Here is a 15632-nt window from a genome sequence, read left to right as displayed (position 1 = left end):
TATTGATTTCAGGAGTAGAAACTAATTCCCTCCCCACATCTAATTGCTTGAGTGTCAGAGGGACAGCCAAACTTTCCTAACATAGATGTGCCACGACTATGAATCCTTCCTGAGCTGAGTGGACAAAGCAGGCGCATGAGTATCTATCTCTCACACCTATGGCCTTTTCAAACCCAGAAACAGAAGTTGAGGTTCTCCTCACCCATAATGAAGACCCCTCAACTAGTTCACTTGGCTCTCTTCAGAGCCACTGAAGAGAAATAGGCAATTCTAGGCCATGACTTACCAGGCTATTTTAGATGTCTACTTCCAAATGCGATAACACTCACTCTAACTTTCCCCGTGCCTTCACCCTACTGAAGGCCTGGTTTTCTAGATGTGCTCAAAGAGTGATATGAATACATGTATTCATATGCACTCGTGTTACAACATAGCTGGATTCAAAAGTAGTGCCCATTTCTCGTTTGTCCTGGTTTCAGCTGGGATAGAGTTAATTTTCGTCTTGGTAGCCGGTATGGGGCTGTGTTTTGGGTTTAGGATGAGAACAATGTCGATGATACACTGATGCTTTGGTTCTTGCTAAGTAGTGCTAAGCTGTTGCTAAATAGGTGCTAAGTGGCGCTCACACTGGCACTCACAGACTTTTCAGCTTCCCATGCTCTGCCAGGTGCACAAGAAGCTGGGAGGGGGCACAGCCGGGGGGGGGGGGGGGGGTGCTGACCCAGACTGGCCAAAGGGCTATTCCATACCATGTGACGTCATGCTCAGTATATAAGTTGGGGAAGAAGAAGGAAGGGGGAGACATTGGGCATGATTGCGTTTGTCTTCCCAAGTAACCGTTACGCGTGATGGAGCCCTGGTTTCCTGGGGATGGCTGAACATCTGCCTGCCCATGGGAAGTAGTGAATGAATTCCTTGTTTTGTTTTGTTTGCGTGCACGGTTTTTGCTTTGCCTATTTAACTGTTCTAATTTATTTTACTTCAGTTATTAAACTGTTCTTATCTCAACCCACGAGTTTTCTCCCTTTTACCCTTCTGATTCTCTCCCCTATCCCACTGGTGGGGAGTGAGCGAGCGGCTGCATGGTGCTTAGTTGCTTGCTGGGGTTAAACCACGACATCGTTCAATACATGTAATAAAGAGTGTGCTTGCCCAGGAAGTGAGAAGCTCTGTTTCTAGATAGGCCTTATTTAATCTTTCAAGTCCTACATCCTAAAGAAGCACCCATGAGGCTACAGCATGTGTTAAGTAAGTAAATACCCTCTTGTGCCAGATCTTTGTATACCCAAGAAACAAACAATGTTGCTAGCATAAAAGAGACAAAGAGTATAGCTGGTAGCCAAAGGCTGAGGAAATTAAAGCTCCCAATATCTGTGCAATACATGTACGCAGGAGATGATGGATCAGGACCCAGAAAGAAAGAACAGATGATGGGGCCTCAGTGCAGATCCCTATTTTGCAGACTTTCACAATTGGTATACAGGCTTGTATCTGGGGCTTAGAGATTTGAAAGATGATAGTTTCAAAAGTATGTAGCTTCTTATTACAAAACTTCAGCACACAGAGGACATCATTGTTCCCTATATTTTACCCTTACTGGAAGAGGAATAAACAGTTTCAAACACTGAAACAGAAGTTAAGTGATGATTCCACCAGTGCATATAAAGGCACTGGTTTGTGGTTTACCATGTGAAAGGGGCATTAATCTAGTTAAACCCTAGATTGTCATTTCTTAATGCATCCGAGTGAATCAGAGGGTAAGGAGCAGAATCTATTAGTCCTGTGACAAATATAATGACAAGAGCATGAGGCAAAATACACGACAAAACTATATTTGCAAAAAATCCATAGCAGGCAAATAAAACAGAACAAAAAAATGTAGAAGGATGCTCAACTGCTCTGGCATAACCACCTAAATTAGAGGACACAGAGAAGATAACAATACTTATAAACAGTGTTATAAAATACAGTCTTCCATGCATAATTATAAAGAACTTGATTTCCATAGCAGAAGTAAGAAGCCATCCACCTACAACAGTGCTTCCACATTTAATAATAAAACTAAAGCTAATTTTATGGGATTAAATTGGGATTAAGGATCAGATTGTGTAATTCATAACAAAGTTTACAGGAAACTCTCTATTCTGTGCCCTAGGGAAAGCTCTTAATGTTTTTTGTAGTTTATCTCACCACTAACTACAAGAGCTGATGAAAATCCGCAGCATCACTCTTGAAAAATAAAAGCTTTTATGTGAGATTTTGAAAAATCACAATTTTAAATTGACAGTAAACTGAAGGCACCTAACTTTTTATGACCTTTGAAAGAAGGAGCTCCTAGCTTATATCTTGAGCAACAAAAGTATCATAAAAATTGTTCCAAATTATTTTGCTCTCTAAAAGCCTAGCAAAGATTTAAGAGAAAACCTTCATTTACAGAAACCAAAATGCGCAAGTAGCATGTCTGTTAGATATGGTTATGTGTTTTATGTACAGATGGGTAAACTCAGCTACAGCAAAGCTAAGTAATGTGTTTAAAACCACATAGGGATTTACTGGCAGAATTCAGTATGTAATTTCAAAGTGCTGTCTCCTGGTGACCTGCTTTGCCCCATATATCATACTTTTATCAGAATCACTCCACTCCTATCAAATTGTTAATAATGGGTTAATCACCAATTTCTGCTGCTAAACTCATAAACAACCAATCCACAGGGGGGGAAAAAATGTTGTAATAGGAGATTTTTGTAAAAGCATATGGAAGTATTCAAAAAACGTGTGGATGTAGTACTTAGGGACATAGTTTAGAGGTAGACCAGGCAGTTAGGTTAACAGGTTGGACTCGATCTCAGAGGTCCTTTCCAACCTTAATGATTCTATGATTCTATAAATATACAGCTTCCACGGAAAGGCTGTGAAGCAATAAAAAATAGCTACAAAGGAAAAGAGTTAAGGAACTGATAGAGATCCCATCCACTTAGAATACACGAAGAGATCACTTGATTACAGCACATCCTGAGGCTTCTGAAAGACTACAAGTGAACTTATGTTGACTTCTTCAGAAGTCTTCTGGAAATTCCCTTTGGAAAAAAATCTTTAAGCAGTAGGTTTCTTTCCCTTTTGAAGCATAAGTACACATATTCCACATGACACCTGTCTATATTATGAAATAGCTAAAGAAACATAGATGCCTATCTTGTCAGAAACACTCTTCTCTAGCATTTCAGCTAGGCTAATGCAATAGTGTAACAGACTATCTTTATATGTAAGACTCTGGGACATTAAAAAAGATCATACTTTGAACAACTCATTTTTCAATAATTATTATCTCCCTTCTGGGCTCATTTGTGAAGAATGATGATGAATATTTTTTCTGTTTTGTTTTGTTTCAGCAAATACCAAAGATGTACATTTATACTTGATTCCAAGTTTTGGAAGCACTAATGCATTTGTAACGAAAAAAAAGACCAAATACTTCATATATTTACACATGGAACATCTTGTCTTAGATGGGATTGCACAGGATGTGAATGAGTGGAGAATTTGTTGTATCATGACTTTTCCTACTCTCAGGAAGAACAGATTTCATTTCTGTGAGCATGTACACTTTTAAATTTAACTTTTCCTCTTCCCTTTTCTTCCCTTCAGCTCCCAACACCATCTGGAGAAAGGGATGGAAGCCCCTGGAAACTCCTTACTGAAGACAGAAGGTGACTAGAGGCTAGGAAAGATGGGAAAATGCTGTGTTAAATTCAAAATGCAACATCTTCTTATGCAACAGGGAGATCTTTCTCAAGACCCTGCACAAGTAGAATTAACTAAGGAACATCCTTAACATCACCATTTTTCACTCCGAGTGCAAAGAATATTTTTTGTCCTTGTCATTTCTAGCATAAGCACATATAGCAGCATGTGTCAGTATCTATGTATAAAAATTCTGAAACATAACACTCAACTGCATGCACTTCTCCCCCTGGGGAGAGAGTGAGCGAACAAACATATGCCAGATGGTAGTCACATTGCTCAGTGCGCTACTGGAAGGCACTGAATTATTGCAGAGACAAACACAACATACAGTAAAAGCAGAAAGTCTCTACAGAACAGCCACTTTTTGTTGCTGTGTGTGTTTACACCACTTAGCACAATGGAGTCCTGGTCCATAAAAAGGTCCACACACGCAATCAAAGCACAGTGACATTTCCTAGATTTTACGTGGGTGGATGCAGAGGCTGGAAGATGGATCAAAAGCAGGGTTCTGGTTCAAGTCTATCCTTTAATCTTCTGTACCACCATCACAACTTAATGCTAGGAATAAGACCACAAGCATACAAAGAACTATTTTTAATCTTCAAAGAACTTAAATATTATCTGGTCGACACTGCCAGCCCTCATTTTACAGAATTTCTATTGAATACTCTGGATACAGTTTTCTCAATTCAGTCATAAGTATTAATCATTTCCTTTTATTGTAAGGTAGATTTGGTAGAATGTTTTGATTACCTGATACTTTCCACTGCAGAGGATTCTGCAGGAAGCTTTACTTTGAGAATTGTACTGAAGGCCAATGCTTTTGCCAACCTTTAAAAATCAGCAGGTAGAAATTGTCAGGTGGCAACTTGTCTTTAAATTTATTCTATGAGATTTCACTCAAATTTTGCAGGATGATTTAAGGGGAGGGGGAAATGGTGTTTTCCTTCTGTTGCTTGTGCTTGGAAGATTTTGCCAAGGTAAGGCCACTTGAAACACCCACTCAAAATGGCTGAGACTTTGCACTTACAATAGCTGCAGAAACTGCTGTGGGAGCAGGGAGACCAGAGTAAGTCTACATGGCTATGAGGTCCATCCCGTAGTTCAAGTGCTAAGTGGGTGCATATTAAGGTTTCAGGAGTCACAGCGAGCTCTAGATCTACAAGGCATTTATGCTTAACAGTGCTTAACATTAAAATGTGTCATTACCTTTTTTCTTAGAAAACCACACAAATCTGAGCAAATTACGTTAAAATAGTGGCAACTGAAGTTCCTTGTTTCCCTGTGCAAGCTGGACTCTGCCTGCTTTTGCACAAGGGCTGAACCAGATGGCCACTAAAGAGTGGTAAGTTTGGATGGACACTAGTAAATATGGCATTTCTTTACTTTGGGGAATCTGATTTTTCTATCTATATCTAAATTATAATCTTCTAGTTCTAAGCACATGATTATTATTTGGTGGTTGTGGGCCTTCCTGGCAGCTGATGTAAGAAGAGCTTGTCATTCAGGACTTTATCCACCAACTAATTATAAATACATTAAGCTTACAGTGAGTTGAAAGACCAGAAAACCAACACTGTACCTGTAATTAGAAATTAAGTGTTTTCAATAAAGGAGTCTCAGACTTGGACAGCACTAACAGGTGGATGAGCTGAACAAGTTTATAAGAGGACAGGCACACTCACAGCTGCTTATCAGGTGTTTCACTGCATCTGTGTATTTTCAGTGAGGGGGATAAAGTGCTTTCAAGGCTGAAATTCAGAGGTCTATAAGCAATACTTTAGTATTTACTCCATCTCTAAAATGCACATAAAAATTTAGAAGGGAGAGAGAGTGAATCAAAATCTGCACATTAAAAAGACTAGATTTTTTATTGTTGTTCTAAACCAACAAAATTTAGCAGATGGCCCACACAGCACTGTTGCATTTTTTTGCACAAAATAAGCTATAGTCCTACTCTCATTTTATGTCTCTTAATATTACTAGCATAAAGTAGGGCACAGTCTGAGAAACACTGAGGTTTTTTCTCATCCTATATGTTCCTCTTATTCATTTTTTGGCATCCAGGCATTTCTGTTTGTCATGCTGTAATGGATTTCTTGCCATCCAAATGGGTTTGTCAACACTACTGAACACTCAGAAACTTAATATATATATTTAGTAAAAGCCTGCGTGTCACAGTTCAAGTTGAAGAATGAGAGACTGACCAATAAATGCTGCAGCTGAGGCTGAGATAAATATTCAGTAACAAATTGGATATTTAATATGCAATTTCATGAACTCTACAACAAATAACTATATAACCTATTTTAAGTGTGTCATGCCACTGAAACTAATTTCAATTACAATTACATGCCATTGAAACTAATCAAAATACACTGATATCAGAAATGGAGAAAGATGAAAGTCAGACATGGGAGAAGAAAACAGATTTTAAAAAATTATTTTCTTCTGTTATTCCTTAAATCTCGTTCACATTCAGGTCATTAGAAATCTAACAAGTTATGAACATTGGCTACAAAAATTAAATGCATTTTTCACATCTAGATCTCACAAATATCATGTATCAGTCAAAGCTTGTTAAATCAAGTTTTCTCTTATTTTCCATGGTCTTTCTTCTGCTTTATCATCTGTAACTGTACAAACAGTGTTAAAAACCACATCAGAGTGAAGCTGCTAGCAACAGCTCACTGAAGAATGATTGCAAAACCAACTAACTGAAGTACCCAAAATGCCCACTCTTCCTTTCCCCAAAATAAAAGGCCCATGAAACTCCTTACACTCTGCATGGTTTATAAAACAACAACAGCAAATCCAATCAGTTTTGTTACAAAGAAGAATATAATTTGATCTGATAGATGGATTTTTTTTCCAGTACTAGACAAGCTGATGGCACTAGGAGCAAGGTAACTGGGAGTTCACATTAAAAAAAATGCCCTAGAATTTATTTCTCAGCAATGCAGTTAAACAGAACTTGGATTTGATGGAAGTGTCAGATCAGTATTCAGAGATTTACTTTCTTCTTTACTGACATGCCACAAAAACAGAAGACTATCTGCAGGTTTTGAAGCTTTGACAACATATTGGCTGCTTAGCAGTCTACAGGAAAATCAGAGATACAGATTAAGGCTTATTTTTAGAATACATGGCTAGCAATATATAGAGAGAATGTCTTTGAAATGACAGTCACTTCTAACACTCACACATTTCAGAGAACTGTTTCTCTACTTATGCACTTATCTGTAACAATCAACATTAGAATGAGGAAGTATCATCACAGAATCACAGAATATCTCAAGTGGGAAGGGACCCATGAGGATCATCAAGTCCAACTCCCTGCTCCTCGCAGGACTACCTAAAACTAAACCATATGACTAAGAGCATCGTCCAGACACTCCTTGAATTCTGACAGGCTTGGTGCCATGACCACTTCCCTGGGGAGCCTGTTCCAGTGACCGACCACCCGCTCAGTGAAGAACCTTTTCCTAATGTCCAATCTGAACTTGCCCTGACATGGCTTCATTCCATTTCCACATGTCCTATCACTGGTCACCAGAGAGAGGAGATCAGCACCTCTCCTTCCACTGCCCCCCTTGAGGAAGTTGTAGACTGCAATGAGGTCACCCTTCAGCCTTCTCTTCTCCAAGCTGAACAAACCAAGTGACCTCAGCCGCTCCTCATAAGCCTTGCCCTTGAGGCCTTTCACCATCTTGGTCACACTCCTTTGGACACATTCTAATAGTTTGATGGCCTTATATTGAGGCACCCAAAACTGCACACAGTACTTGAGGTGGGGCCACACCAGTGCAGTGTAGAGTGGGACAATCACCTCCCTCCACCAGCTAGCTATGCTGTTTTGATGTACCCCAGGACACGGTTGGCCCTTTTGGCATCCAGGGCACACTGTTGACTCATATTCAACTTGCCATCAACCCAAACCCCCAGATCTCTTTCCGCGGGGCTGCTCTCCAGCCTCTCGTCCCCCAATTTGTATGTATAACCAGGATTACCCTGTCCCAGGTGCAGAATCCGGCACTTCTCTTGTTAAATTTCATATGGTTGGTGATTGCCCAGCTCTCTAGTCTATCCAGATCTCTCTGTAAGGCCTCTCTACCCTTGAGGGAGTCCACAGCTATTCCTAGTTTAGTATCGTCAGCAAACTTAATGTACATTCGACTCCTGCGTCCAGATCATTTATAAAAACACTGAAGAGCACTGGCCCTAAAATTGAGTCCTGGGGAACCCCACTGGTGACTGGCCACCAGCCTGATGTAACCCCATTTACTATAACTCTTTGAGCTTGACCCATCAGCCAATTGTTCACCCATCGTATTATGGACTTGTCTAGCTGTGTGCTGGACATTTTATCCAGAAGGATACTATGAGAGACAGTATCAAAAACTTTGCTAAAATCCAAAAACCTCACATCTACTGGCTTTCCTTGGTCAACTAGATGGGTGACCTTGTCATAAAAGGAAATTAATTTGGTTAAGCGGGACTTTCCCCTCATGAACCCATGCTGGCTATGACCAATGACTGCATTGTCTCTCAAGTGTTTTTCAGTAACTCCCAGAATGACCTTCTCCATAATTTTACCAGATGCTGAAGTGAGACTGACAGGCCTGTAATTGCCAGAGTCTTCCTTCTTACCCTTCTTGAAAATTGGGACAACATTTGCCAGCTTCCAGTTGACTAGGACCTCTCCAGACTCCCAAGACCATTGAAAAATAATGGAGAGAGGTCCCGCAATGACATCAGCCAGCTCTTTCAGTACCCTGGGATGAATCCCATCAGACCCCATAGATTTATGTGCATCCAGCTGGAGCAGCAAGTCTCGAACAAGTTCAGAGTTGGCTGGGAGTTTATCATCCCCCCAGTCACAGTCTTCCAACACAGGGCTCCGGGGATCCCAGGGCCCATCACTGGTGTTGAAGACAGAGGTGAAGAAGGCATTAAACGTTTCTGCTTTGTCTATGTCCCTATTTGAGAGGTGACCGACCTCATCAAGCAATGGACCAATGTTATCTCTGATCTTCCTTTTGCTGTTCACATATTTAAAAAAGCCCTTTTTGTTGTCCTTCACAGTGCTGGCCAGCTTGAACTCTAATCGAGCTTTGGCTGAACAAATTTTCTCCTTACAGTGGCAAACAGCATCTCTGTAGTCCTCCCGTGTTGTCTGTCCTTGCTTCCAATGCCCATACACTTTCTTTTTCCACCTAAGTTCTAGAAGAAGATCCCTGCTCAGTCAAGCAGTCCTTCTGCCCCACTTGCTTGCCTGTCCCTCCACTTTTAAGAGATGGCTCTTAAAAACTGACCAGCATTCATTACACAAAACCAGTCAGTATTTTTCTTCAAAACTGAATAAAATAATCTTTGCAGTTTCATTCTGGAACTTTTCCCTTTTTCTTATAATAAATACAGGTAAATTTCTATGAGTTTTATATGAAAATGAGTATTTGAACAAAAATGTTTTCTGTTGATGTCTTCATTCAACCCTTTCACTTACAATAGCATGTTTTTAATTAAAAGCTGGAAAAAAAATAGCATCCCTGCTTCATACGAAGTCCAAACGAAGTTCTGCTGTATAGAAGAAAATCTACTTCCTAGAGATTGGCTTTGCCTTGCTGCCAATATCCAAACAAAAATTCTGGGGCCATGGAGAATTTGAATCAGTTGCTAGCCAGCATTTGTAGGGAATATCTCCATCCTTACAGCACACTGGGTTCTAGCAAGTGCCTGGCACAGGAATTACACTAAGGTATAGGATGAGGGATGCCTCCTGACTACAGGAAATTAGCTATATGCAGCCAGAATCTGGCTGCATACCATCCAGTCTGTCTTGCTAACTATATTGAGGCAGAACTACATCAAGGAAGGATAAAAACACAAGCCTATCAGTAAGAGACTTAAACCTAACCAAAAGTGGGCTATGTTTCCACCGCAAAATGTTCAAGAGTTCACCAATGGGAAAGTATTGTGGTTTAACCCCAGCCAGCAACTAAGCACCACACAGCCGCTCACTCGCTCCCCCCACAAAGGGATGGGGGAGAGAATCAGAAGAGTAAAAGTGAGAAAACTCGTGGGTTGAGATAAGAACAGTTTAATAGGTAAAGCAAAAGCCACACGCGCAAGCAAAGCAAAGCAAGGAATTCATTCACTACTTCCCATCGGCAGGCAGGTGTTCAGCCATCCCCAGGAAAGCAGAGCTCCATCACACATAACGGTTACTTGGGAAGACAAATGCCATCACTCTGAACGTCCCCCCCTTCCTTCTTCTTCCCCCAGCTTATATACTGAGCATGATGTCATATGGTATGGAATAGCCCTTTGGCCATTCTGGGTCAGCTGTCCTAGCTATGCTCCCTCCCAGCTTCTTATGCACCTGGCAGAGCATGGGAAGCTGAAAAGTCCTTGACTAGTATAAACACTACTCAGCAACAACCAAAACATCAGTGTGTTATCAACATTATTCTCATCCTAAATCCAAACCACAGCACTATACCAGCTACTAAGAAGAAAATTAACTCTATCCCACATGAAACCAGGACAGAAAGACTGCACACTATGGCTACAGAAGTGTGGGATGTAACTGCCGTGTTATCATCCTGCCAGGCTGGGATGTGCACTCACAGGTTCAGAAAAATCAAGTCTGGAAAGGTGCTGAACAGTCATCTGTCCTTTTCTATGCCCAAAGGCAGAAATGCCTGTGCACAAACTTCTCCCTTCACTTGCACACTTTATTCTCCTAGGAGTGGCTGTGTTCAGTACTTCAGTATTGGTTCTTCTTCACTGTTGTAGCTTTCTCCTCTATATTTGTATCAAAATATTTACAGGGAGGATTGTTACATTCCAGAACTTTTGTGGAGCTTTATTACTTTTTAGAAATATTTGATATATCAGGCAATGTAGATGAAAATTGAGGTATCTTCTGATTTAATTAGAGTCTCAAAGGAAAGATTATTTCCCTCTCCTTAATTCAGAAGTAGTGCTCTTTTATCTTTATGTAAATTAGTTGAGTGCAATTGGTTTGTAGAAAGATTCCTTATGATGACTGAATATTACATTTTTTTTTGTGTTCCATGGAATTATTTACTTCAGTGATGCACACAGAGAAATATAATAATACTTTTTAAAAAGTTGAGTAAAAATGTGGAATCTATCCTTAGTTCTTCTTCATTGTTTTCTTTTTGTGGGGCAGAAAATTAAATACATATGAAATTAAATGCAAATGTATCATGCAAATAGTAAACATCATGAAAAAAAGTTCTGCAAATTCCCTGAACTATGTTACTCTCATTTAAATTTTAATTATCTCATTTTTATTACTTTATTATTTCTACTATGGACAGGAGTCTTTCTCCTGTGGCTAATTTAGCCCTGAGAAACTGCATATTTGTGGCATGGGGAAAGGACATCTTGGGGGAATGTGGTTGATTAAACAACTACAAAAATAGAGCAGAAAGCAGGAGAAGAGAATTCTGCATCCCCATGGGTAAGATGCCACAGATAAGATGGGTGAGAAAATATGTTGATGTCTAAGGTGGTTCTTGTGGTCAACTGGGGCCTCACAAAAAAAAGGTCCTGTTTATTCATTATTAACTATTAAACCATGTTTGAGCTTGTGATTTGCTACTCTGGTTGCAATCAATTTCAACCAGTGGAGTACTAGAATATGTACAGTGGTGAATCCTGATCACTCACTCCTGTCCTTCCAGGCTGATTTAGCAATAGGCAGCAAAGCCAGTAGCTCTAATTTATTTGTGATTAAAAAAAAAAGCCCATTACTTGTGAAAACAAGTTGATTTGATTATTTCTGTGAAATCCTATTGTAACTCAAAATGTCTTTTGAAGAATGATTTTGAAATAGAACCCACTTCATAATTGGCATCTTCTGTAGCAAGCTATTACTCTTGCATACTTACACAGCAGTGAGCTTTTAAAGACAAGATCCCTATCTTCAAGACCTGACTGAGTAAACGTGATTCAAAGCTTTAATCAGAATTTAAAAATGCCTATCCTTATGTTCTTAGATGGACAGATCACCCTTTGACTGCTAATGTTTGGAATTAGACAGTCACTCACCTACTTTTTAATTGATTATAGCAGGTAAATGAAGAATAGTTTCTCCCTAGCCTCCAGCCCCTACCCTTTCCCCTCCCTTCTCAGTACTTAGTGTATCAGAGACAGAATTGGAGGCATCAGATTGTGATGATTAATTAATTATCACCCAGAACAAGGTGGGAGAAGGCAAGTTCAACATCTAGTTCAACATTCAACTCCAGCTTCATAGCTGAAGCTCCTCATATCACAGTCTGAAAGTACCCAAGGAAAAAATCCAGGCAGTATCGAAGTGTATGGCAAAATTTCATTAACTGAAAGGTCAATACTTTACCCACAAACAAGGTAAAGAAACTAAAAGCAATGTTTCTCTTGATGCCCCCCAAAAGAATTTGCTGTCTGTGAAGAATTTTGCAGCAGTTTGAAGAGCCTTCATTAAAATTAAATTTCATCCAAATTTCCAAACTGCATTAGTCTGAATGTAGCTCAGGTCACTGGTGTATTTAAACAGAAAATTCTAAGCAAACTCTATGTCTTTTAGGTATCAATACTAAGGCCTCCTGTTCTTCCAGAAGAACAGTTGTATTAGTTCAAACCATAGGTAACCTTGGGCCAGTAACCAATTTCCAGTTATTCCCTAATCACCTTCTCCTGGCCGCTTATGAGCCTATAGACCTCTATTTTTCACCATTCCAAAAATGCCCTTGTCTGCTTGCCACATATGCGCACCACTCCATAACTTGTTCATTCTTATTGGTCCTCTCTAAATCTTTTCCCATTCTACAACACCTTTCTGAGTTGGCAAGATCAGAATTGCACAGTGTTCAAAATTCAGACATACCATGGATTTATACATGTAAAATTATATTTTCTGGTTTATGTTCTGTTCTTTTCCCTCTCATTCCTAACATATTTTGGGAGTTTAGGGGAGTTAAGTCTTATTGGGTAATGAGTTCATGCTCCTACAGAACTCCTGTAATCCCAAAATATTATTCCTGAATATTAATATTCACTCAGTTCCTGTCATTTTTAATGTAAAATTAAGATGTTTTCCTTAAATGCATTACTTTACATTTATCTACACAGAATTTTAACTGCCACTTTATCATTCAGTCATTCCAAAATGAGAACTTAGTTATTGACTGTAAAAGAAATAAACAAGCAAAACAGTTCCGCTAAAATATTAAGTTTACTCATGTAGTGAATCAGAAGTTTAAAGGTTCTGCATAGCAAATGGTGTAATCATTTGTGCCCCCGGGAACATTTCAACATTTGTATGAAATGTAATTTTTCGTAATCCAGATAAACAGAAAAATATGCTACACTGGCATGCTGTAGGATATACGCTTAGAGAAGAATTGCTCTGCTTCTTGTTCTTTCACATGATATAAATAACATTCATAAACAGATCAGGTTCCATCTGAAAGTAGCTACCTTTTTCTACTTTGAGGTCTTATCTAGGAAAAATGCATGCAAATATGGGCTATAAGTGAGAGAAAAACACACACAAAATAAAAAACAAACCCAGAAAAATTCAGCCACAGGCCCAGGAAGAATGTATCAGCTGTGACTAGTTCAATTTTGACAGGCTTCAGTGAGGATGGCTTTGCACAGCACCTGTAAGCATTTAGGGAAGCCTCTGCCATGCCAAATGGAGCTTCACACTCCAGCAGTAGCCAGAGTGAACCCTGGAGAATATAATGTGTCATTTTGCAGTGACAACCAGGTTGACATTTCTGAATAATCTCAATGATTCATCTTCTGAGAAAAATACAGAAAAAACACTCTCTCTGACAGCATGCTGAGAAATGGCAGGAAGTCTCACACAGAAAAGAGTACCACTTAGATGAAGAGAGAAAGTTCTTGTGCTGCTTCCAGGACACATTGAGTGTTTACTTAAAAATAACCTTCAGGTCTAATATCAGGACAAACAACCTGACTAAACAAGGAATAAATAAGTACTTCCATGTATTATAATACATATTTGCACATATACACAGACGAGTGAGAAAATTCTGTTCTGTGCACGTGTGTTAAAAACCATTGACCACTACCACTGCTGGCTGCAGACCCTACAAACTCAGCCTCAATTACATCTAAGAAAACCAATAGCTTCCTATAGCCAAAATGCATTAGCAACACATAACTACTGTCCTGGTTTCAGCTGGGATAGAGTTAATTTTCTTCCCAATAGCTGGTATAGTGCTGTGTTTGGGATTTAGCATGAGAATAATGTTGATAACACACTGATATTTTAGTTGTTGCTAAGTAGCGCTTACACTAGGCAAGGACTTTTCAGCTTCCCATGCTCTGCCAGGTGCCCAAGAATCTGGGAAGGGGCACAGCCAGGACAGCTGACCCAGGCTGGCCAAAGGGCTATTCCATACCATATGACGTCATGCTCAGTATATAAACTGAGGGAATTGGCCAGGGGGCAGTGATTGCTGATTGGGGACGAGCTGGGCATCGGTCAGTGGGTGGTGAGCAATTGCACAGTGTATCACTTGCTTTGTATATTATTATTGGATTATATTATTATTATTGTTATTGTTATTATTATTATTACTACTACTACTACTATTACTACTATTTATTTTATTTTACTTCAATTATTAAACTGTTCTTATCTCAACCCATGAGTTTTCTCACTTTTACCCTTCTAATTCTCTCCCTCATCCCACCCCAATCCATCACACTCTGTCAAATAACCCAGAAGAAGAACGATTTCAAATGGGGCCCTGAGCAACGACAAGCCTTTGAACAAATTAAACAGGAGATAGTTCATGCAGTAGCCCTTGGGCCAGTCCAGGCAGGACAAGATGTAAAAAATGTGCTCTACACTGCAGCCGGGGAGAATGGCCCTACCTGGAGCATCTGGCAGAAAGCACCAGGAGAGACTCGAGGTCGACCCCTAGGGTTTTGGAGTCAGGGATACAGAGGATCCAAGGCTGGCTATACTCCAACTGAAAAAGAGATATTGGCAGCATATGAAGGGGTTTGAGCTGCTTCAGAAGTACTGAAGCACAGCTCCTCCTGGCACCCTGACTGCTGGTGCTGGGCTGGATGTTCAAAGGGAGGGTCCCCTGTACACATCATGCAACTGATGCTACATGGAGTAAGTGGCTCGCACTGATCACACAACGGGCTTGAATAGGAAACCCCAGTCGCCCAGGAATCTTGGAAGTGACCATGGACTGGCCAGAAGGCAGAGATTATGGAATATCGCCAGAGGAGGAGATGACGCATGCTGAGGAGGTCCCACTGTATAATAAACTACCAGAAAATGAGAAGCAATATGCCCTGTTCACTGATGGGTCCTGTCGTCTTGTGGGGAAGCATCGGAGGTGGAAAGCTGCTGTATGGAGTCCTGTACGACAAGTGGCAGAAACTGCTGAAGGAGAAGGTGAATCGAGTCAGTTTGCAGAGGTGAAAGCCATCCAGCTGGCTTTAGATATTGCTGAATGAGAAAAATAGCCAATGCTCTATCTCTATACTGACTCATGGATGGTGGCAAATGCCCTGTGGGGGTGGTTACAGCAATGGAAGCAGAGCAACTGGCAGCACAGAGGCAAACCCATCTGGGCTGCTGCACTGTGGCAAGATATTGCTGCCCGGCTAGAGAACCTGGTTGTAAAAGTACGTCACGTAGATGCTCATGTACCCAAGAGTCGGGCCACTGAAGAGCATCAAAAGAACCAGCAGGTGGATCAGGCTGCTAAGATTGAAGTGGCTCAGGTGGGTCTGGACTGGCAACAGAAGGGTGAATTATTCCTAGCTTGGTGGGCCCATGACACCTCAGGCCACCAAGGAAGAGATGCAACATATAGATG

At 40.4% G+C, this 15632-nt stretch overlaps 1 long non-coding RNA gene across 2 annotated transcripts in view; it reads left to right on the top strand.

Moving 5' to 3' along the window:
• The window catches only part of LOC148055432 (uncharacterized), a 37157-nt gene extending 23101 nt beyond the window's left edge, over positions 1-14056 (top strand). For both annotated transcript variants that reach the window (XR_015705356.1, XR_015705355.1), the window contains exon 3: positions 3646-14056. This is a non-coding gene — a long non-coding RNA (uncharacterized LOC148055432). The remainder of the gene's footprint in view (positions 1-3645) is intronic.
• Positions 14057-15632: the final 1576 nt, after the last annotated feature.

The sequence above is a fragment of the Nipponia nippon genome, unplaced genomic scaffold (genome assembly GCF_047370975.1).
Source record: "Nipponia nippon isolate SJK-2023a ecotype South Korea unplaced genomic scaffold, ASM4737097v1 scaffold_22, whole genome shotgun sequence".
In the NCBI taxonomy this organism is placed as follows: domain Eukaryota; kingdom Metazoa; phylum Chordata; class Aves; order Pelecaniformes; family Threskiornithidae; genus Nipponia; species Nipponia nippon.
This window is presented reverse-complemented; position numbering and strand designations above follow the sequence as displayed.